Source organism: Ambystoma mexicanum, chromosome 5q (genome assembly GCF_040938575.1).
Source record: "Ambystoma mexicanum isolate Mex_15411 chromosome 5q, UKY_AmexF1_1, whole genome shotgun sequence".
Classification (NCBI taxonomy): Eukaryota; Metazoa; Chordata; class Amphibia; order Caudata; family Ambystomatidae; genus Ambystoma; species Ambystoma mexicanum.
In genome coordinates this window covers 523572499-523597278 of record NC_090933.1, presented here as the reverse complement: position 1 = coordinate 523597278, position 24780 = coordinate 523572499, and the positions used below count along the sequence as shown (strand labels likewise).

At 46.7% G+C, this 24780-nt stretch overlaps 1 protein-coding gene across 1 annotated transcript in view; it reads left to right on the top strand.

Annotated features, from left to right (window-relative positions):
- The window catches only part of PRKDC (protein kinase, DNA-activated, catalytic subunit), a 3362625-nt gene that overhangs the window by 2483535 nt on the left and 854310 nt on the right, over positions 1-24780 (top strand). The gene's annotated exons all lie outside the window — the stretch shown is intronic.

The following is a 24780-nucleotide window of genomic DNA, read 5'->3' as shown; positions in this document are numbered from 1 at the left end:
AATTTGGTATTCACTAGAAACCCAACCTCTGACGTTATTACAGATGCTCCATTCAGAGTCAATGCCCACCTTTTGTTTAAGAAATTTAATGGCTTAATTTAAGAATAAAATGAGCTCTTATTTATTCATATAGCTATTTTAGTAATGCCAGTTACACGACTGCGTTATTGCACAGCAACTAATGTAGATAAAGTGATGACATTTAGATGATCGGTAGAACTGTTGATGTTAGTAACAATATCCAATATCACAATTTTCGAGCCCAACAATAGAAATGTGTCTATCTTTGGAAAATGCAAAGAGAGGGGTTGTATGATAAGGACTGCAGGGCTGCAGAATCAAGGCTCTTGGGTGCACTAAAGGCTAGAACAACAGGGAGTGGAAGTGGATTTAGAACCCAGAGAAAAGAGTATAAGGTAATGTTGGGGAAGAAAAAAGAACTATATTTTCTGGTCTTGTGGAATTTCCTTAAAAACTCCCAAGCCAATAATAACAGCAAGGAATTCTGGAGGATTGTATCGTGGATTGGTGGTGCTCAGCATATAACCCCTTTCAGGCAGCTATTCCTGAAATAATTTAGTTTGACCATTTTCTGTGTTATACAATGAGAACAGGCAGAACTTTCATGGTCAGGGCCAGATTATATGCTAGCAGATCTGTATGAAGATAAACCAGAAGTTTGGGTACCTTTCCTGCATACATGGTTTACCACTGTTTGGAGGACTGGCTCGAAACCAAGCTTATGGAGTCTCGCAGAAATTGTTCCGATATTTAAAAAAAAGAGACTGAGGGGTTCCCGTAATCTATCAACCAATTTCTTTACTTTGTCTTAGAAGCAAAATGTACAGGAACATTTTGCAAGCAAGGTTGGAAGATTGTGTCCTTGAACAGAAAGCACTGAGTCACTTTCAAGTTGGTTTTGTAGAGGGGCTTAGTACACTTGATCAGATACTGAGATTAAACTTAATCCATGATAATTATTTCAAACTATCTGAGGGCAACCTGTACTTTTCATTTGTAGACCTAAAGGCTGCCTTCGACAGCACCCCACTTTTAGCATTGTGGACAGTACTGCGGGACAAAGGGGTCCTTCTAAATTCATTGAAGACAATCTTAGATTTGTATGCAGACTCTATTGTCGGGGTCAGAAGGAGCCCGGGGGGTGAGACCACAAGCAACTTCGGAGTTGAGAAGGGAGTCACACAAGGTTGCACGTTGGCACCATTGCTTTTTTGATGGCTTTCTTGAAAATGTCCCAATGAACACCTGAAACACTCCCCTGCTGGCTGGTGAAAGAGTAGGGAGTTTGTTCTTTGCTGATGACGTTGTCCTTGTATCTCGTACCCTAAAGGGTTTCAAGCAATAGGTTACAGACTTTGTCGATCTTTGCCAAGTTAAGGGTTTGGAGTTTGAATGCCCTAAAAAAAAATATATGAAGTGCGGGAAGTTCTGAGGGCCTTGGACCAAGACTGTCCTGGATATAAATGTGGCCTGGATCGAAGAGGTCAAGAGTTTTGATTATATCAGGTTTAAATTCTCGAGTGATGGAAAATTGAGTCCCCAAGTAGCGAAGGCTGATGCAACTGGCATCTGAGCCTTTGCAGGGAGAGCAAAATGTAATGCAGTGGTTCCAGCTGTTGAGATCTACAAAGACCAGGTGTTGGCAAGTGCTCTATATGGAGCCGAATTGTGGAGTTTGTCTAATGCTAACACCTTGGTAACGACTAAGAATACATTTTTAAAAAGGTTAATACGTTTGCTGATCTGCTCCCCAAACAGTCCCCTTCATCTGGAAGTCGTCTCCTTGTGTATTTTCGGATGTAGTCGCTCTTAAGCCAATTTTATTTTGGGTCTGGATTTGGTCGGGATTTCCTTGCACAGTTCTGTGAATTTGTAAAAGACGTATTGGCCCACAAGGATGTTAATGTGATCACGTGGTTTTGTCAGAAAAAAGAATTGCTGTTTAGACTGGACCTGGATGAGCTCTGGTCTTACCGAGAAACTATTAAAGCTTCCCACAAAAAGATTGTCTTGGAGACGTTTGAACAGTGTAAGTGGGATGAATATATAACTAAATGCCTGAATGTATCTATGAGGTATGAGTATTTAACATGCAAGGGCTCCTTTATGATGACACAGTATCTTTGCTTGGAAGATGATCCCCTAAAGTGATCCCTAATAATGAGAATGTGGTTGGCAAATCTTCCATTAGCAACTGTGCAAGCAAAATGGAATAATAAAACTTTCTGCAATGTGACCCCTTTGTCTATCTATGAGGGAAGCACCACAGCACTTCCTCTTTATATGTCATCAGTATGATAACTTATGTAAAATTAATATAAGTCCTTGTCTGCTAAACATTGTTGGGGGAGGAATATGTATGTAAAAGTGCAAGGTCGCCAGGTGTTGATTTTGCAGGTTCAACATTTTTGGGCAGCGCGTCAAGCAGAATAGGGTATCTCCTGAAATTGGTGCAATGTTTTTAAAGAATAGGATTTCTTAGTGGTTGGTTGTCTGTCTTAACCTGTATATAACAAGTGCATCTGTGTTTTAATGTATTTGTACACTCTATATTTTTATGTTTTTGTAACTTGTATGGATTCATTTCCGTATAAAGTTGAAAGAAAAGAAAGTACAAATATCTGACTTATTTTTTCATAAAATAGTGGACTGCCCCCAGCTCCATAATGTCACTCCAGATGCATCTTGTAGACCCTTGGCATAAGCTGGAATGTCCATGCTGCTTGGAAGGATAGTCCTAATTATCACTCAGTCACAAGCCTATCTTGGTATGCCTAGCCCTAATTCCTCTGTTTTCAATTTTTGTACTAGTTAACCCTGGAACCTAATTCCGAAACTTTGTGCAGAATTGTTTATGCACTTATTTTTATCTCCATCTCTGAAGACTTCAGTGCTTGTAAAATACTTGGCCTATCGTAAGGATCTTAATTGATGCTTTCCTCCCACAGAGTTCTGATCTTTCGAAATCGTTTTAGGCACAGACTTGACACAATCTTTTAATTGTCAGAGATTGGTGTGGTTGGGGACAAAGGTGCAACTCCACCTCTGGCTCTGTCAGGCCATCATGGGTGCCCCCTTATTTGAATATGAAATAGTTAGTACATATACGAAAGCATACAGGCCCCCATGCCTCAATTCCATTTTCAGTGTCCCACATACTGGTGTGGGAATTTACTACTGAATGTTTTACTAAATCAGTTTATATTTCTTCCCTAAGGGTTTCGTTGTTAGTCTTAAAAATATTGTGATTGGCCATTATCTCTGTTAGTTCTAAACCAAGCATGGTTTGGTACATGGGAGAGGCGGAGAGGGTTGGGGGGCGGGGGAATCACAACACTGATTGATGTATGTGGTTCTTGTCAGATGAAGTCCCCAAAAGCTGACAGTGAATGGACTGAAAAGGTGTTCAGCATACCCTATAGAGGTAGTGGGAATCATTCCATGTCCCATATCTCTGGTGGTGCACGTTGTCTGTCACCTCTGACACCTTGACAGGTGCTGGCTCTTGTTTTGAAACTGGAAAAGATGGACCAGAAATGAGCCATCATCTTCCAGGCACGACTTTGTCAGCCTTAAAGGCATCCCCATTGGACTTGGTCTCTGAGCATAGCTTTGAGTGGGACCCATTCCCAGTCCTAGAGAGAATACAAATGAAGGTCCCATGCCCTTACAAGACCACCTCCCCAGTTGACACGCAAGTATTCCAAGATTACTATTTCCAGCTGAAGTATCTGCTGGAGAGTCACCTGTTGATCCTTTGACAGTGTTGCAAGGACAAATACCCAACCGCAGCCTTCACCAGGATTATTCTTTGGGCCAATTTTACAAATGGAGTTGTACTTTACTGTGACTCCTATGCTGCTGGAGGTCCCGCAGACCTCAAAACTAACACCTCCTCCAGTGACATATCCCTTCGGTGAAGCTGTTGAGATCACAACCTTTGGCCAGTTTTGGTATCCTACTGTACTATATTTTATTTTGAGAGAAACTGTGTTCTATCCAGAAACACAGCTTTCACAATAGTTGTTGGAGCAATATTGTAGCTGGTGCCTTGCAATAGAGGAAAAGTAATGAGCAACTGATGGTTGATGCCACATAATACATTATGTATACACCATGGACGTGACAAGACAGGCAGTAATCCTATAAGAGAATGGATACATAAAAGGAGAATGTCCTTCAAAGGTTCAGAGGACCGGGTAACAAGGAGAGGCAGTGAAGTATCAGAATATGTATGTTTTTTTCACACAGACTCGAGAGGAAGAGCTTCAGGGTGGATTTAAATGAATGGATGAGGATGCTGCTGTTAAAAAGGGTGGGTGGTAGTGAGTTCCAGTGGTGGAGGGTGATGGAGTGGTAGTTGGAGGATACGCAGGATGGGCAGGGGAACAGCGAGATTAAGCAGGTTGTTACAGCAGAGGCTGCAGAGTGGAGAATAGCTGGAGATAGTCTCAGCCAGATTCAGCGGTGGGTGGGGGACGGGGGGCAAGCAAACAGATTTGAAAACAAGCAGTTGAAATTTGAAAAGCAACAGAATTATTTTATAGAGCGCCATCCAACATGTGGGTGATGTAAGTGGGCGCATATGTGGCTGAGTTCAGTATTTCTAATGGATTCCTTCCTTCCACAGAATCCTTTACAGCCGAAAGATATTTTACACACGCCAGCTGCCTTCAGAAATAGACAAGTGTGCACCAAAGATGCCAGAAGTGATGTCAGGGGCAGTGTATATGAAGCCATTGGCATTCCATGCAATGTACTGCTCAGGCCCACCAATACAATTTTTCAAACCTTAACTGCATCATTCCAAATCCCAGGGTGGGTTCGGGTCCTTTAAGAACTGCTCAAGGCAGCTGTTCATCATGGACCCCTGCATGGTCTGTCGATACAGAGGACTGCAGTTCATTCCAGTCCATGCTAGGGAAAGCTCTCTGGGAGGGGAACTAACCACTAACTTTTACACCTTCCTTTACAAGGAACGAAAATACACGTCGTCCAAGTTTACTACTTCAAAGCCCTCTTCTAAAAAGGCCCAGTATTAAGATGAGGTGGGCGTGGAACGCTACTTCAGTGAGAACACGCTTAGAGTATATTCCTACTCACATGAAAGAGACTGGAAAGAAAAAAAGCAGCACCACAAGAGAGCCTAGCAAAATTCCTGGATGCCTTTTTCCCTCCTCATCCCACAGATGGAAGTGACTCCATTATAGGGACGATGAAGATTCTCCAGGAGAATCACCACACTTAAAAGTATCCCACTGGGTCTTTTAAGTTGGAGTAGCGGGAGGTATTCAGGTATGTGAGAAACCAGAGGGAGTCTCACCAGCTAGTCCCTGAAGACCTCTCTCACAGGTGGCCAGGGCACAGCCATCGCCTTTTGATCTAGACCCTCGGGGTGGACCAATGCGGGAGGATCACCTGGGTGAGGGGTCGTCTGGGTGTGGGTAACCTGATGGCGAGATGCAGTATCCCCTTCCCTGTAACACCTTTACCCCATCCTACCCGGTAGGATATTTAGGAACTCTGCCTCTGCCCCCCCAACCCCTTTGCCTTCACAAACACTTTCACACAGACAACCTGCTCTGTGAGAAAACAGACTGACACCTAAGCATTGTACCTGACATGTCCCACTACTATGTTCAAGCAAGGTCAGGCAATTACTGGTAACCACTCACACCTGACTTCCTTAAAACTTCCCCACACAGATAAAAGGCGGAGCATGAGAGCACACTCTGAGCGAGGCAAAGCACACAAAGGAACAGTATTTTCCGACGGCAACTGAACGAGGGAAAAAGACTCAAAACCAAGAAGGGTGCGCAAGGCGGGAGATACCCGTGACCTTTCCCAGTGGGAAACAGTTACTTTCCAGTATCCTTCAGATTAAAAAGCGTAAGGCCAGGAAACCAGACTGAAGAATCCTGCATTGTGTGTCTGAGATACCCAGGGCCCTCCTGTATGGCTGACCGAGTCGGGGAGGAGCAGCAGCCGCGGTGGTACCTTCCTTGGTTCCTAGATCAAAGTTGTGCCAGAGAGATCAACACAGCCGGTGAGTTGGGGAGACAGATGCAAGACCGGTCTGTGTTGAAGTCAAGGTTGCAAGCTGCAAGAACGAAGATTGGTAACGCGTGTGATTAAAGACGCGAGGAAAGCTTAATTGCTGATGGATGTTTGAACTTTAACAAAGAAAGATGCAATAGGTGCGGCACTGCATGTGTGCTCAATCGAAGGTCTCTGTGAGGTATCCAGCCAACAAGTGAGTAAAAGAAGGAGAATGAGAGATGAAGTGAATCGAAGTGGTCCTGCGATGGTTTAAGCAAAAATCCATCGCACAATCGAAAGTCATCGATATTTGATACAAAGATGAAAGTGTATAAAATGAGATTATATGGTCTGAGCCCGAACAAGGGAGACCAAGTGTGAACATTGTGCATAAGGGATCCGAGGCCCAAGGAAGGAGATCCGTGGTCCGACCCCGATCTAGGGAGACCAATTTTCAACATTGTGTTTGAAAAGGGGGGCCGAGCCTGATCGATGGAGACCCATGGTGAACAGTAGACTCGAATGTGAAAATCCTCATAAGAAAGGAACTTTGGTGCTCGTTTGTTACGACAGGCCCTCTGCAATAAGAGACTGTTACAGGAAAAGAGACTTTGGCAGAAGGCCCTGAAACCTATGCTTTGATCTGTATCCTCGTGGCAGAGTAGCAAGAGTGTGTGCAAAGCTCGAATGTGCTGAAAATGTGGGCAAGGGAAGCCAACTGCTCAACTATCCTGACATATCATTTCTTGAACACTTTTCTTTTTGTATACATTGTTGCCCCACACCATTAAGGATTGGCAATGGGTTTATTAGTATAGGCACTTTTATTTTGACACACGACTCAGGCTCCACTAGGACTGTGTTGTTATTATTTGATGGTCGTAGCTTGCTCCCATCCTTAGAATTAGGGCTAGGTAGGCATTTAACCAACCCATTGAATTTCAATAAACACCCTTGAACTGTGATCACTTGTGTCTGTCTTCACTGTTTGATACCATGCATCCCCTACAGGCAACATATGTCAGACATCTTGGTGAAAGTTCCGGTGCCAGCTGCTTCACTCCCAGCACCTGTGGTGAAGCAAGCACACAGTAGGAGCACCTCCTCCATCTGCACACCTGCTGGCTTGGGTCCAGCGCTGTTAGGCAGAAACCTGTGCAGTTCCCTTAGGGACCACTGCAAAAGATTTAAGACTACAGGTGTTGGCAGTAAACCCACTTTGTAGCAGTCTGCACCTCCCAGATTTACCTGGTAGCTGTGGCTGAGCAGTCAGACTTCCCTCAAGAAGAGTTAGGCAGTATGCAAAGTATACACAATAGGCACTCAGATACAACAATACAAGCAAACACTGACCAGAGCTCTGGTATCAAAGTATATAATTATTTATTTTAAAAACACACGGTTTGAAACACTCCAGCACTCTTATTGTAAAATATTCTAAACAGAGTTACTATTGTAATATATACACCCCTTTTCCTTATTAGATAAGTCACAGTAAAACACCACTTATTTTCATACAGAGGTGAGCGCTTAACTAGATTGCACTCCAATAAGTTTATGAGAAAGGGAGGGAAAAAAGACAGAATATGGAAAGGTACACCACTCTAAGATTCAGGAACACTATTAGCAAGGCAGAAGAGCAAAAGTCACTGGTGAGCCAAAGTCCAAAGGCTGGGCCCACTCTTAGAGAGAGCAGAGCACAAATGCGCCCAAGATCACACAGTTACACTAGGCTTAGAAAGTCTTGCAGAGGGTTCAAAAAGAGTTGAGAGAGGCTTAGGAAAGTTTAGCCAGGGTGTCCCAGGCTAACCCAGGTTCGAAAGCCGGGGGCTAATTCTACCCCGTACAGTCGGTAGCAAGGGAAGCCAGGCGGGACACGGTACCTTAAGTGGGAACGATCCTCCAGCGGTGGCAGTTGTTCCTGGTAGTGGGTGCAAGTTGCGTCGTCGTCCAGGGGAAGAGAAGATCTCGACTTGGAGGAAAGATGAAGGTCGTTGCACTACCAGGGCAGAAACCAGCCGCTGAGTTTTCCGGTTAAAGGTGGTACCTTTGTTTCGCGGTCATGGTAAAACGTGGTATCCCGGTTGCCGGGGTGCTTGGCACGGGCAAGGCGGCCACGAGGTACGTCAGGAAAGCGAAAAGACGGTGAAACTGGTTATCCCCACCAGTCAAAGGAAGAAGACTCTCCGGCGGGAGATCTCCTCTGTCGTTGGGAAAAGTGGTGAGGCAGTCCAGCAGGGCTCCACCGGTGGTGGTGTCGTGGCAGGTCGGCTCAGCTTCTCCCTCGTCGGATTCTTAGGTCCTGTGGCGACTTCTGAAGTTCCAGTCCCCAAAGCCCTGCTTTTATGCAGAAAACCCCCATTCACTCAGCCTAGCTGTCAATTAAACATGCTAAGTGGTGAGCCGGACGGCTCACCACTTTGGCCAATCAGGATGGAGTGCGACTTGAGTTGCCTAGGCAACTCAGTCCAGGGTGCCTAAATTCCCCTCCACCCCCCCCTAAGTACCCCAGAAAGAGTGGCACCACTTTGGAGGGCTTCTGTGGAGAAGCCCGCCAAAAAGTGGAACAAAGGGCTCGACTTGGGTTTGAGTCACAGAAGAGAACACAAACGCCATTTTAGAATCAAGTTTTGGCAAAAAATACCAACCGGAGAATTAATATTAATTAAATAAACCGGCGGTATGTTCGAGGCTACCGTAAATAATTAAACAAAGATAGTAGCCTAAAACAATGGGAAATCCCATAGGAAAATATTCGCGGTTGAATATAAAAAGTAGTATCCACTGCCACCAGCCAGAACTCGATCAGGGGGGACGGAGACGTGCCCCCTCGACTAACAGACCCTGGGGCAATCGAATTGCCCCAGCCAGTACGTCCACAATATGATGGTTTGTACTGGTTCTGTTCAGAATTTAAGACTAGTAAAGTCAATGGTGACTTTACATGCCCTGGGAGACAGTAGTCAGTCCCAGGGTATGGAGTCTATACTGGGGGGGTCACTATGACACCCCTGTGTCACTGCACTGAGGGTGCTGTGTAACACACACCACAAAAACACATGAAGCCCTATGAAGTAAAAGACCCCATAGCCCATTAAACATATCTAGATTCAAAGAAACACACTCAAACCATGTCCCAGAGTGAGGGTAAAAGAGTCCCACTCTTGGCAGGAGAAAAAAAAATAAACCCCAAAAATCCAGCAAAGCTGCTGGGGGACTCACTAGGTTAGGAAATTCAGCCTAAACAGAGAATTCTCCCTAACAAGCGGCATCCCTTAAGACTACTCCACCAATACTGGATAGCTCTGACCTTTGGGCATCATCACCCTAGCTTCCTTGGCTTCAGCCTCTTCGCAGAAAGCTTGTTGTAGAGCCCAATTTTTTAACATGTTGTTTGTGTTTGCTATTTTGAAACATAGTACATAAGAACATCAATGAAAAGTCAAAACATGGCCACGTTCCATACAGTAGGCAACTTGAGTTTCAAAGTACAATACCCCAGACATCTGGAGCCAGTAGCCGTATAGGGCAATTAGGTCCGGTACGTGGACATCTTCACCCCACCACTCCTGCATCGAGCCACACATCCCACATCAACAGGTAATTCCACAATATCCACTTTACAATAATATTTAAACAAATCATACAGAAAATAAACATAACATCTCACTTTCCAAATGAAGGCTAAACCCCCTGGCAAGCCACACTCTTCTCACCGCCCACATGCCCAGGATATACATATGGAGAGTCTGATACAAATTAGCCATATGCATTCCCCACTTACAATTTACAGTCTGCTACCTCAGTCAGGTAGCCCCTGCTTGCAGCCCAGACTGCAAACACAACACACGCCAGCTTCAGGGGGTCTAAGGTCAAACAAGGTTTGAAGCATATCCCAAACCTAGTGCCAAACACCATAATCTGCAACCTCCCCCTTCACTCCACTGAGCCTAACAGCAATATCCAATTCCAATGTAGTCCACTTTCTGACATCTCTGATCCAGCTACCATACCTAGGCCTCCTCCCCCCTCGGATTCTTCCAAGCCATAGTGAGGGCACGTTTAGTTTGGACCAACCCCAGTCATAGGACCCTGATAAGCATTTATGTTTTCCCTCTTTAGCTCAGAAGTAAACCCAAAAGGAATTGGCGAATTGTAGTCTGAGCTGGTATTCCAGTGAGTTCACCCATTTTACCTATCCCTCACTCCCAGAATGTATGAACCCCATCACAACCCCAAAACATGTGCAAATATGGTCCCACCTCCCTCCTACATCTCCAACAATGAGAGTTCAACCCTGGAGCCATTTTGGCAACCACTACAGGAGTAATATATACACGCATGAGACATTTATATTGTATCCACAGAAAACGTGCGTTCTTGGACACCTTTGCGTGTGCTCGAATCCTAACCCATTCACCATCAGTGAGTGGTTCACCCAAATCATCTCCCCATCTATTCCGTGGCCCAGCTGCACCACAAAGGGCCCACTTTTTCAATAAAATGGGCCAGATATTTAATGATTGTGGCCCCATGCTTTACTTGTTGGAGTCTATAGATTTGGGAGTGATGGAGAATTTCCCAGAGGAATTCTACTACCAGGAGGCTGTCCTTAGGTCCGTATTGATCTGGCTTCCAACATTTGGGATAACACTGGCCTCGACAATTCCTCTGAGTTGGACTTCATGCATGCCTCTTCATGTGGCAAGCCATATGCTTTCCACCGAGTGAACAATTGCGAAGGTTGATGATATCCTAGCCAGTGGCCCGATTTTTATGGCCGATCCCAAAAGAGCCACTTCTGGCTTTTAATCCAGCAGTACCTCCCTCAGTTTTGACCACATGCAATGAAACCAGCCTTCATACCAATTATGGACTATGACCTCGCCAAAAAGCATTTTCTGGCTCCCACAGATCCGAGCTTCCGGTCCACTCACCTCACCCGTGTGAGTCAGCTGTCTAATATCTCTACATTGGGCTCTGTTTTGTCTCCTTTTCCATCAATGCCCCAATATAGAGGAAGCAAGTGGATGCTTGCTTTTAGCCGTGAAGTGTTTGCTTCTACCAGCCTGGCCTTGAAGGTTGTCGACACAATCTGCACCCTTGCAAAGTACAGCCACTCTTTGTGGAATGTAATATCTGAGGCAGTGGAGAGTCTCCCATTCCAGGAGTTGAGAGGTTTTCACTTCCCTGGTTTATGATGGGAAGGAGTGCCAGTCAAATCCTCTAGTCTGGGTCTAGACACAGCAGACTGTGTGGCTAGAGCCATGAGTGCAAGCTCTGTCATCTGCAGACATTCATATATGTGGGCATCTGTGTTTGTCACTGATGTCAAGGCAAAACATCTGGATATGGCCTTCGACGGTGCCCACCTCATTAGACAGAAGATAGATGAGCCTCTGGAGAAGTTAAAGTCCCCTAAAGCCACTGTAAAATCCCGGGGCTTGGCCTCTCAACAACAGTCCACCATCACTCCCTCCATTGTTACTTCCTTTTAAAGCTTTTACTCCTTCATCCACTGTCGCAGAATTCATACGCCCTACGACAAGCAAGGTGAGCTGCTTTTTCCCCACCAAGGATGTGGCACAGAGGCAGTGTTTCCTTGGCCTCCGACCCCTCTGCGGTCTAGCTCCCAAACCCCTCTGAATAAGATTTTACCCATGCCTCTCTAGTGCAGGTGGGTGGAAGGTCCTTACACGTCAGCCGGTCATAATGTCTCATGCATGGACCTTAAAGGTTCAACTACCTCCAGACCAGACTGCCCTCCACCTCACTCTCTCCTCTGCAGACAGCCTTTTGCCGGAGGATGTTTAACTTCTTTCAAATTGTTACATGCCGGTGCTTTCATAGATGGGAAGTGGCTCATACTCTGCTTTCTTGGCTCTGCAGCTTTTGAACTTTTACCTGCAGGAGATCAAGTTAAAGATGATCACTCTGGACTAGACCCTCAAATCACAAGACTAGTATTACTGGAGGACTTCTGAAAACCTACTTCCATATTCCAATCCACCCCAAGTACAGGAAGTACCTGAGCTCCGTGGTTGGTTGTAGTGGAAAAAAGTAAAATTGTACCCTCCATGTGTGTACTACTGTGTTCCCAGCTTGCGAAAGTCCGAACACCAACGGCTGCCATGTTAAATTGTGCCTTACTGCCTATAACTGCTTTGTCCTATGTCATTGTTTGCATGTCCTAACTGAAATGCAAACCAGATATGCTGTGAGACGTTTGCGCGCTTCTTGCATATTTCCTGTTTGGTCCAGGGAAGCGTGTTTTAGATCTCTGTCTCACAAGGCAAGACTGCATCAGCATGTGGAATTAGCATCATTGGGACGTGCCAGGCACTGCCTGAGTCGTGTGAGAACCATAGTCACAGTAGAAAACGCAGACTTACTAGAAATGTATCTGAATATGTGTGCTTCAGGTTGCAACGTTTACTCGATAAGTTAGGAGAATTTCGCTGATGCTTGTATACCATTTTATGAGACACATGTAGCATAGGTTGAAACTATCCTACTATTGTCATGAAAGTTGCATGGGCCACGCCCTTCCACATAGGACCTCTGGGAGTTGACCGTATGTAAACCATGTAAACCCTGGAAAGGGGGTTGCTGCACCGTATACAGTTGGTGTGCAGTCTAGTGGATTGTCTGGATGCTGCTTTGCCGACTGCCATTAAAGGTGGTTACCAACTTACCTGAAGATTGAATCATTGACTTTGGTGATTTTTCCTTGACATTAGTTCAGGGTCCTGTCCTCCTTTGCTCATGGATCTTCACTAAGCTGTTAGTTATAGTGGGTACACGTCTTGAGAGTAACAAGATTCATGTCATTCCCTACCTGAATGATTGACTCATTCAAGCACGCACTCCAGGTCTAGTGTCAACCCTACCGGCACCACACCTGCCATCTGCTATACAGTTGGGGCTTACCCCTGAACTTCAAGTAGTCTCGGCCGATACCATCCCAGTCATTCCGTTTCATCAGGCCGATTCTGGACACCGTCTAACCCAAGTCTTCCCTCTCACCCTCCTAACCCCCGACACCAAGGACAGTGTTAATGTAGAGAGGCAGATGTATACGTCATCTCTAGTGCCCGCCCCTCACTTCAATCGTTTGGAAGGACAAGAAGGTACAGTGTGTGACACCAGATATCATCCCAATACCACATCGAAAATATGAAAGACGTTATGCACTTAGACAACCGTATAGAATGAACCCTCGCACTGAGGAGGTTGAAGAATGTCTGCATACTCCCCTGAACATAGAAGAGCTATAAGTGAAACCAGATGAGAGTAAAGTGATGTCACAATGAGAGGATATAAGGAATCATTGAAACGATATGCAAATACTTAAAGATGAAAACTGAAGTAAAAATAGCATCTAGATAGGCAAGTATGAAGAAATCATATGTACTGAGAAGATAAGTAAGAAGAGATGCAGTGAATGTGCATATGCAGACACATAAAGATAGAATGAGACACTTAGAAGCTTGCTGCAGTAGAAAATATAACGTGGGTAAAGCGGCCATGATGAAAAGATGGACGTCACTTTCCTATAATAGTAAGCTAAGATGCCCAAAGGAGAGAGACCAGGACTGCAGAACTGACAAGTGCTGGAAAACATCTTCACACAAGAGAACAAAGAATACCTGTTTGGCCTGGGATCAAGGATGCCACATCAAGAGGCAACTGCAAGCACAAAGGGAGCCAGAGGGGATAAGCTGCATACAACATATTTCTCCTAGATTAAGTACAAGAAGAACATTCATAAGTGCAAAGTATTGAAAAATCAAGGATGCAGAAAGCATATGTGAGACAGAGCAACCAAGTCTCCAGAGGCCAAGAGGAGTAATGGCATCCACAATAATTGAATTAAATAGCACGAAATAAAAGGTTGAAATGGACAAAATTGTGGTCTCCTCACACCTAGTACAAGAAAACAAGACCTTTTCATTAAGCTCCAACTGAAGATAGCGATGTACCTATACACCCTTAAATGTCCCTAGGAAGGGAACAGTCTGCAAGGTCAACTACAAAGAAGAAGCCTTGGCCTGGGACTTAACGGATGAGATATGGTGGACTAATTGGACAAGTGGGTAGTAATCTGACGTTGTTCCCCTGCACCTGGATTTCTTTTGCTTATGTACTGCTAACGAGCCGAATGTCCAAGGTTGGGAGAGAATGCCAACCAATCAGAGGGCCCATGTAGTAATCAATCATACATTGTTGCAGAAGCCAATCTGCTGCTATTATTCTACTAGTAATTTGTATTATACACAGTCAAAGTAGAGTAAGGCATGCCTATCCGATAGGGGGCAATTATGTTATTCACACTTATACAAAATATAAGTATATATGTTCCCTTAACCAATCCGTCCACCTAATATGTTTTTACAATTTGCCACGTTGGATGATGTCACAGCTGACGTAGATCGAGGTATAAAGCCTTTGTGTAATCGAAATGTATTTCGAGTGTGTGTGAGCTGCAGATTTCCTTTCTTTATTGACCGGATAATAAAGGAGTACTTTGCCATATTAATTGAGTCTGTCCATTTATTTGGGTCTGGGGTTGGTAATTCCATCTAGCACATGGACTCCTCCAAGTGTGACTGCACGTTACAAATAATCTTCAGGTGGTTTGTCTCTTCTGTTCCCAGAGTTTGTTCCTTGGCTTTTTTTTCTGCATCTTCTGGGCCTCAAGGCATCCTATGCAATTGATATATACAATAAAAGATTTAACCATGTCAGAAAAAAATAAGAACAAAACACCAAAAAGCAACATGGAACAAATTAGTTTGAAGAGATTTAGAAAGGCTGACGGGGAAGGATGGAGACAAATATGAGGGGTTAGTGATTACCAGGCCCGTGTTGCAGCCACAAAAAACATATGTGCTGAATGTCAGGAGTGCTTGAACAAAGGAATAGCCAATCTCAAAACATGATGACTAAGAGTAGCACTCGACCCACCAGAAATGTGCAGCTTAGCAGGTTGGCCCAAAACCAATGCCTTGTATGCAGCACAGTAGATTTTCAAGATTGCACCAAGAGAATAGGGCGTCTATAAAGAGAAATCAAAATGAGGGTGATATTAATTGGACAGCAGAATTAAGTACAGACTTCAGAATCACCAGAGAAGAAACTGGAATGCCCAGAAAGATGGCTTTACCAGCATCATATTTCTCGTTTGATTTATGAGAAATGTGCAACTTAAAAGAAAATAGGGGTGTAAGCCATTCTTGAGTGTGTGTGGAGAATGAGGGGTTAGGGGATACCAGAAGAAGTTTGGCTTTAGTGAGGTTAAGTTTTAAAGAGAAAGGGGATATGCAATCCTTGATGTCACTGAAACAGTCCTGCAGGTGGAGAACATAATCAGAAGAGGACAATGTTGGGTATATCTATCTATCTGGGGCCGTGTGTTTGCTCCTACAGTAACGCTGCTCACAGTGCTCGCCATTTCACCAGGCTGAGCGGGTGAGTGCAGCATTGTGAAGCTCTTGCTTTGTGTGCCCTCCTGGGCTTGGAAATAACTGCATTGCCTGCCATTGATTGTTCTGCCCGTGTCCCCTGTTCCCCCGCTTCCCCCTTCCCCTTGGTTCTCCTCCTCCCCGCCTGCCTCCCATCCCGCCCACACCCCCACTGATTGGCTCTCTGGGGACGTGTGTTTGCTCCTACAGTAACGCTGCTCACCACGCTCGCCGTTTCACCAGGCTGAGCGGGTGAGTGCAGCGTTGTGAAGATCTTGCAAACTGTTGTGTTTTTACCGCTGTTTTATAATATGCACTGTATCTGTATCTGTATTTAAAATTGCATTCTGAAACCTAGGCCCTTTCTCCCTCCATTCTGGATTCTCAAACTGAGTTGTGTTTTTCCCACTGTTTTTTATAATATGCCCTGTATCTGTATTTAAAATTGCATTGGAAACCTAGGCCTTTCTCCCTCCATTCAGGATTCTCAAACTAGGTGTGTTTTGTGTGCTCTGTAATCCTGAGTATCGTTGTCTTGTCCTATTGCTCACCCTGCTTGCCTCACGCTGTCTTGTCTGCCTACTCTATTGCCCTTCTCTAGTGTTTCCCCCTCACCCCTCCACCTCTCTCCCTCCCACCTACCCTATGGTGCTCTTTGTCTCCCCTGTCTTTTCTAATTGCTTCTCTATTGACTATCCGGCTCTCCTCACTAAATCTAATAGGAAGAAGTTTAAAAAGGATATCCTGGTCTCCGACCTAGGCCTCCCTATCGCTGATACCTACACCAGTGCTTCCGCCAAGGAAACTCTCACCGACATCCTCTTTGTCGTTCCTTCGCCTGACATATGGACCCCTCATATGTCTCTGTGCTCTCTCCTTTCTCCTTCTCCCATTAATGGTGGCACCCGTTGGGACGCCCTCCTGGCACCCTTCCACTCTTCCAAGGTCATCATTAATGTCTACTCTAACGGTACCGTCTTGGTCCAAGGCCCTCAGGCTAACCTTCACCCCTTTGATAGACGCTTCCCGCGCCTCATCAATTTCCTTTCTTCTCCGGCTGTCCCCCCCCCCCCTTCCTTGGCTACCTCGCCTCCCCCTTCTGCCCCCTCCGAGGCTACCTTACCTTCTCCCTCCCTCTCTGCCCCCTCTCGGGCTCCCTCTACACCTCCGAAGGGCGTACCTCTGATCTGTACCCCTCCCCGGAAGTCCCGCAAGGATGGAAACCTTGTCCATCTTAACTCTCGCTCTGCTGTCAAACACACCCCTGACATCTGCCACCTTCTGGAAGAACTTGACCTTGATGTCCTCGGTCTCACCGAGACATGCTTCACGGCCAGCTCTCACTAGCTTTGACACGCTCCTACCCGATGGCTACAAGATCCTCTCAGCGCTCAGGTCCAACCGCTCTGGAGGGGGTGTAGCTCTGATCTTCCCAGAATGGATCCTGCCTCTGTCATTCACACGCAGGCCTACTCCTCTTTCGAATGCCTCGTCTGCAGGCTCTCTCTCTCTCTCTCCTAGCCATTCCCTTACTGTGGCTACTATCTATCGGCCACCTGGTCAGATCTCCTCCTTCCTCTCTGAGTGGTCGGACCTCTCCACATTGTGTAGAGGCGCTATATAAATAAACTATCATATCATGTATCTCCTCCTCACTCCTGGCCTCGACTACTCAACTCCTCCTTCTTGGAGACTTCAACATCCACATGGATGCCTCCTGTGCTCCCTCCAGACTCTTCCGTGACCTCTGCGACTCTCTCTCACTCACTATCCTCCCCTCAGGCCCGACTCACACTGCAGGGCACACTCTGGACGTTCTTATCTCCTCTGACCTTTCCCTCTCTGTCCCCCTCACCACTCCGCTCTCCTGGAGTGATCACTTTCTTCTATCCCCTAACCCCACCCTCCCTACCCCTCAGGCCAAGCCACCTCCATCACTGCCACCCATCTTCTCGGTCATCCGACCCATGAAGCGCGTGTCAGTTGAGGCTTTCACCACCAACTTCTCACCCCCCCCCCACCACCTTTGGCTGACTCTCACCCTGACACAGCCCTCTCCATGCTCCACTCTTCTATATCTGATACTCTCGATATCCTTGCCCCTGTCATGAGAATCCATATGAATCCCAAAGCTAAGTGTAACTACTGGTATGACTCTGATCTCGTCACCCTAAAACGCAGGTGCAGGGTGGCTGAGAGGAAATGGCGTGCTTCATGTTCATACTCTAACAAACTGGCCTGCCGCCTGCTGCAAAGGCAATACCGGCTCTCCGTCCTCACCAAGAAGAGAGCCCTTATACAGGCCTGCATCTCTGCGGCATCTAACAACTCGGCTAAACTCTTTAAAATCTGTAAGAAACTTGCCAATCCTGCCGCAGTCTCTACCTCTCCTGTTCCTTCCAAGGCCCTCTGCATGGCACTGGCTTCTCACTTCATCTCTAAAACTCAGGACATCCGGTCCTCACTCTCCTCCCATCGCCTCCCTCCTCCCATTCCCTGCTCCTCCTCCGGCCCTCCTACAGCCATATCTGGCTGCTCCTCCGGCCCTCCTGCAGCCACCCTCCTCCCTCCTTCTCCGCCTTTCCCTTTTTCTCTGCAGACGAGGTTTCTAGACAAGTCCGATCTATGAAAGTCTCGTCGAAACAGGTTCACCCCTGTTCCTCCAAAACTATCAGGGACCATATCGACTCCCTGGCTGAGTTATGCCTGGCTGAGTTCTGCAATCACTCTTTTGCCACTGGAGTCTTCCCATCCTCCCTGAAGCACTCCCTTGTGCACCCTCTTCTTAAGAAACCCTCTGCCGACCCCTCCTGCCCGGCTAACTATTGCCCAATCTCCATCACTCCCTTCCTGGGCAAGCTCCTGGAGAAACTGGCCATCTCCCAGCTTAATCTCCACACCATATCTATTGGTTGTCTTCATGACCATCAGTCTGGCTTCAGAGCTGCCAGAAGCACGGAAACTGCTCTCCTGAACATCCGTGAAGACCTGCTCTCCAACCTCCAACCTCGACTCCAACACCCAATGCGTCCTCATCCTGCTTGATCTCTTCTCAGCCTTTGACACTGTCAACCATGCCATCCTGCTCAACTGTCTCCGTGATAACCTGGGTATCACTGGTCAGGCTCTGGCATGGTTGACCTCTTTCCTCTCCGACTGACCCTCCCAGGTCCAACTCGGGTCCTTCTTCTCTGATATCTTTTTCTCTACCTGTGGTGTCCCCCAGGGATCTAACCTCTCTCCCTGGCTCTTCAACCAATATCTGGCACTCCTTGCCCACTGCATCGCCGCTCTCTGCCCCAACTTTCAGTGCTATGCGGATGATACTCAGCTCATTTTCAGGCTACCCTCGGCCTCCTCCTCTCCTTCCCTCATCTCTGACTGTCTGCTATTCAAGAGTGGTGTGCTGCTAATAACCTCTGCCTTAATGCCAGTAAGACTGAAATTTTACTCATTGGTACTCCCACTCCCATTCCCTCCTTCCCTGCAGCTCTCTGGCCGGCCTCTCTTGGCCCTCTTCCTGCTCCCACCAGCAAGGCTAAAAACCTCTCACACTACCAGCTGCGCCTCCTCATAGGTATTCTTCCCTTCCTCTCCTTCCCCCAGAAGCTCATTGTCTCCAGAGCCCTGGTTCTCTCTAGCCTGGACTATTGCAACAGCCTCTATCTAAATCTGCCTGCCTCTACTCTCCGCCCTCTGCAATTTATCCAGAACAGGACTGCGAGACTTGTCCTTGGCCTCAAGCCCAGGGATCGTATCTCTCCAGGACTGAAATCTCTGCACTGGCTCCCATTGGCTGCAAGGATTAAGTTGAAAACCCTTTGCATTGTCCACAAGGCCTTCTGGGGACTGGGGCCTCAGTACCTTCAACTCTGTCTTCCTAAATATCTTCCTTCTCGAGCTCTTCGCTCATCCGCCTCCAACTCCCTCAGGGTCCGTTGCTTCTCCAAGCAATGAGTTGGTGGTAGATCTCTCTCCTCTGCAGGGGCCTCCCTCTGGAACAGCCTTCTTGCCTCCCTGAAACTTGAGAACCATCTCCGGTTCCGGAAGCACCTCAAAACCTTCCTCTTTGCTTCTGCTTTTTCTCCCCCTCTCCCCTGCTAAATTTCTGGCTGAAACTGCACTGGCTACTTGGCCGCCCTTTGTGACCTTGGGCCCAGGCCCCGCCATTTGCACACCTGCACTGCCTCCATGGCAACCCTCGCACTTGAGAACTGTATTCTGTATCCCTACAGTCCCCCACCAGCACTTATGTCTGCTCTTACCTTGCACTTGCCACCATCCGGCCGTTATTTATCCTACTATTCTACTATCTCATGTACTGCACTTTCCCCCCCTCCCTTCTCCCTCACACTTTTCCCCTTCCCCCTGCACTTGTGCGATCTGAATTACACCTGGCCTAGTAAGATCGTTATCTGTCTTCCCTCTGTTCCCCCTCCCTTGCCTCGTCGCACCTTGAAACACTTGTGTATAGGCGCGTTATAAATATCATATATCATATCATATATCATATATCGGAGTGTCATAACCATACTGGTGCACTTTGAGGCCAGACACACACAGCAGATCTCCCAGGGGTTCCATGTAGATGTTGAACAACATGGGAGATGGAATGATGCCATGAGGCACAGCACACAAGCAAGACCTTGGCCAGGCCCCATCCAGAGTGATTCGAAGTCCAAAAGAATCTCATGAGCGACTGTGTCAAACGTACCAGAAAGACCCAGAAGTACAAATAAACCAGCCCCACCGCTGTCCACCACGTGCAGAGCTTCATCTACCAACTGCACAGTGTAACCGTCTCAGTGCTATACCAAGGATGGAATCCAGACTGATCATCCTGAAGCAAACCATGCAGTGCAAGCAGACTGGCTAGTTGATCTGCAGCAGATTTTGCCAGCCTTTTTCAAAGATTCTTCTTCCCCTGTAGTTGCAGCTCTTCCTACACCTCCATCTCCTTCTGCACTGTGTACTCCTCTTGCACCTTCATTTGTACCTACCTCTCCTTTTTCCACCATTGAATCTTTCATAGATTCACATGCAGTTTGAATATTCTCCGCCGTCAGGTTGGTAACCTTAGGTAACAGAGCAGTTTTTATTTGAATTTTAAAACTGCAATCACTTCAATGTTCTCTTAGAATCTTTTGGGTCTTCTTGCCATGCAGCCAATGGGGCAGCATGTAGTTCAACTCCTCACCTAGATGCGCACGTCATATTTGTACTGGACGTTCAAGTGTTGGGGGTCCTCTCTGAGTTCTCTGTGTTTCATCAATGTTTACTCTACAACAATTCAACGATTTTCTAAAAGAATTCAGGATCTATATTCAACAAACCTGTCCTTATGATTTATTTTATTTTAAAATTTTGTTTATTGGCATTTTGTTATATTCACAAACACTGCACCTCTTTCTGGTGCCAACTTCAGTATCAATAAACAAGTCTGCATACTTATACAGCAACATGTTAAACAATAAGTACAAACAACAATGAACAGTAACTGTCTCCGGTGTCAAGCCAAGTCCAGTTTCACTGGTGACCGACAGGGCGGATGCTCCTGTCGTGGGAAGGGGGGGGGACATGGACCAGACCATGGGGTCATTGTGTCTCACGATGGACCTATTGAAGCTGGTGTCTTTTTTCCGCAGTGGTCGGGTGTGCTTCCTGCGGGTTATTCAAGGAGGTTTATCATCAGGGGAGTGGAACAGTTTTGTCATGGTATCTTTCCATGCAACCAGCGCCATACTCGAGTCTTCAGTAGACCTGGTTACACTCTCTTCCCAAGCCTTTGTTTCGGCAATCGCCCATTTCTCAAGTTCTTTACGCCACACTGTGAAAATCAGACCTGTGGGTTTTTTCCATGACATAGCCATAGTCCTTTTCGCCATTATGCATGCCAAATCCATTAGTTTGACTGAATGTTTGAGTTTAGCTAACCTAGGATAGGTGCCCAGGAGACACTCATGTGGGGTCCATTCGTACCTGGTGTGACCCGCCTCCTCGCACATTTGTTTTATTTTCGACCAGAAAGTCTGGGTTTTGGGGCAGGTTCATAGTATGTGGATTAAGTCTGCGTTATCAGCTCCACACCAAGTGCAGTTTGGCGGCACATTGTTGTTGAATGTGGCCAATCTACTCGGGGGTCAGATAGGTGCGGTATAACACGTTGATCTGGATCAGTCGAAATCAGTGATTTCTAGAGACCTCTCCAGAGAATGACAGTGCCCTGTCCCATTCGCTATCTGTTAGTTCCCGCCCTATATCAGTTTCCCATGTGGTCCCTAGTTCTGTGCTTCGGGGATTAGGTGTATCACTTAGATGGCCATATATTTGGGATACCACTCTTCCACCCTCTCCCAAACTATAAAGCAGCGTTATAAAGGGGTTCATGCCTGGTTCCTCTGGCCAATTTTCCCAATTCGTTCGGGCAAACAGTCTAATCTTCCGATACCATAGGTATTGACTGGAGGGAGTATCATACTCCGCCTGTAACTCAGAGAACTCCCGAAAGGTCCCCCCTTCATACAGGTCTCCCCGCGTGTAGATTCCTTTTCCCTCCCAGAGCCTGACACTATTTAGATCGGTATCGGTCTTATTCAACCCCGAGAGCAGTGGCATTTCCGGGGAATATGTTTGCTTTAGTTTCATAATCACTGAGGTTCTGTACCATATTTTCCTACCCAGGGTCACCAGGAAGGGTGGGTTGCTTATCAGGGTCTGAGGGCCCCAGATCAATTCCTTTAAGCGTAACGGGGAGATCATGGACTGCAACAGAGGGGTCTCTGAAGTGACCTCGTCTGCTAACCATTTTGATACAAAGCCCAACTGGGCGGCCAGGTAGTATTTCTCTAGATTAGGCAGTTGGATCCCACCCGATTTGTATGGTAAGACTAATGTGGACAGGGCCACCCGGTGCCTGCACCTCCCCCATAGGAAATCCCGGATTATTGTATCCAGCAAACGGAAGAAAGGTTTAGTAATATAGAAGTGCACATTTTGGAACACATACAGGAACCTGGGGAGGACAATCATTTTGGCTATGGAGGCCCTGCCCATCATGGATAAAGGCAGCTTAGACCAGAACCCCATGGACTTACGTAGCGCTGGGATCTTCGCTCTAGTGTTATGATCGTGCATTAGTTCTGGGGTGTGAAGAATCTGAATCCCAAGGTATCGGAATGAAGTGGCCTGCCAGGTTATGCCCACCAGAAGAAGTTCCCTAATGGCCTTTCCCTTCAGTCCCGTGAGCGGGAACAAGCAGGACTTGGCTCTGCTGAATTTTATGCCCAAGACCTTGGCGTAATTGTCTAAAACGTCCAGCATTGTTGGTACATTGAGAAGGGGATTATTGACATATATCAGCACATCATCGGCATATAAGGAGATGAAGTGGTCTACCCCTCCAACCCGAATGCCTGCATCGAAGAATTGCTGCCTAAAAAAGAGAGCGATGGGCTCCAGGCCCAGTATATACAGCATGGGTGAGAGTGGGCACCCCTGCCTGGTACCTCTGCGGATGTCCCACAACTCTGATACATATCTCCCAGATTTTACTCGTGCCCTCGGTCCATTGTACAGTATTTTGATCCATCTAATGAACCCCTTACCGAAACCAAACCGCTACAGGACCGCCACTAGCCACTCCCAATATATTGAATCAAATGCTTTAATAGCATCTAAGGACAGTAGTGCATAGCATTCTTTGCTTGTGTCGGTATGGGTTATTATATGTTGGAGCCTACGTAGGTTCATGGTCGTATTACGACCGGGTACAAAACCGTTTTGGTCCTCATGCACTAAGTCTCCAATTACTCTGGCTAGTCGGTTGGCTAGGATTGTCGTAAGTATTTTAACATCGTAATTTATCATCGCAATCGGGCGGTAAGAGTCGCACCTATCTGTGGGTTTGTCGGGTTTAAGTATGGGGACCACCAAAGTTTCTCTCATGCTAACGGGGAGGGTCCCACATTCATAGGATTCTCGGAAGAGTTCAAGCAATAGTGGCGTCAAGGAGGGTTCAAATGCCTTGTAAAACTCCGGTGGCAACCCATCGCTGCCCGGGGTCTTGCACGTCGCCAGGGATCTAATTGCTTCCGTAATGTCATCGGGTGTGATGTCCCCATCTAAAGCCTCAGAACGTGCAGGGGTTAATTTGGCTAAGCATATCTCATCTAAAGTGTCCTGTATTTGATCTCGGGGGATCTGGTCCGCATGGGAATATAATTGTTCGTAGAAATTCTTAAAGGTGTCATTGACACCCTGTTGAGTGTTGTGAGTTTCATCGAGTTTGTCTTTCAATACAGTGCTTATGTGTCTGGCGTGTTCTTTTTTGCAAAGCCAAGCTAACAGTCGGCCGGGTTTGTCTGCCTCGGCGTGTGTCCTATTGGTTCTAGTAATAAAATCGAATTTTGATAGCCTGTTCCATGCATCGTTGCAGTTCTCCCTCAAAGTTCTAAGATCTTCTTCTCTCTTTGGGGTGTCTATCGGGGCTGCCTCCAGTGCCGTGATTTGCAACTCACCCTCGTCTAGTTCGCTGCGCAGAAGTTTCCTAATACCGCCCGCTTTAGCAATGACTTCCCCCCGCACCACTACCTTCAGGGCGTCCCATAGCGTGCTGACGTGTTCTACACTCCCAGTGTTCTCGGTTATGAAATTGTCTATGGACTCGTGTAGCTCATCCTTAAACGCCTGGTCCCCCAAGGCCTCCGCAGGCATCCTCCACATGGGGATGGGTGGTCTCGGGCCGGTCTGATTCCATTCAATTAACAGTGGCGAATTATCTGAAATAGTTCTTCCCAGATATTGCGCACTCCCCATCCGAGGTAAATGTTCCCTGCCACAAAGAGGTAATCTAGCCGGGTATGGAGGGCATGTGGAGACGAGTAAAACAAGTAACCTCTCTCACCTGGATGCAGCTCCCGCCAGACGTCCGCCAGGTCCAATTCATTGGTCGTGGTTTTCAGGGATGTGGTGGCCGTTGAAGAGCCCTTCGTTGTGGGGCTGGACCTGTCTAGCATTGGATCATGGACGCAGTTAAAGTCCCCTCCCCATAAAAAGAAGGCATCTCTGTACTGTAGCATTTTGGAGCTCAGATCTTTCAGGTGTAGTGGGATGTTGTTGTTGGGGAAGTATGAGTTCACTATACACACACTTCCCTTTGTTCAAGTGTCCCCCATAGTACCACATATCTGTCTTCAGGATCCTTATCCATTTTAGTGAGTTGAAAAGGTATGTGGGGGCCGATCCAGGTGTAGACCCC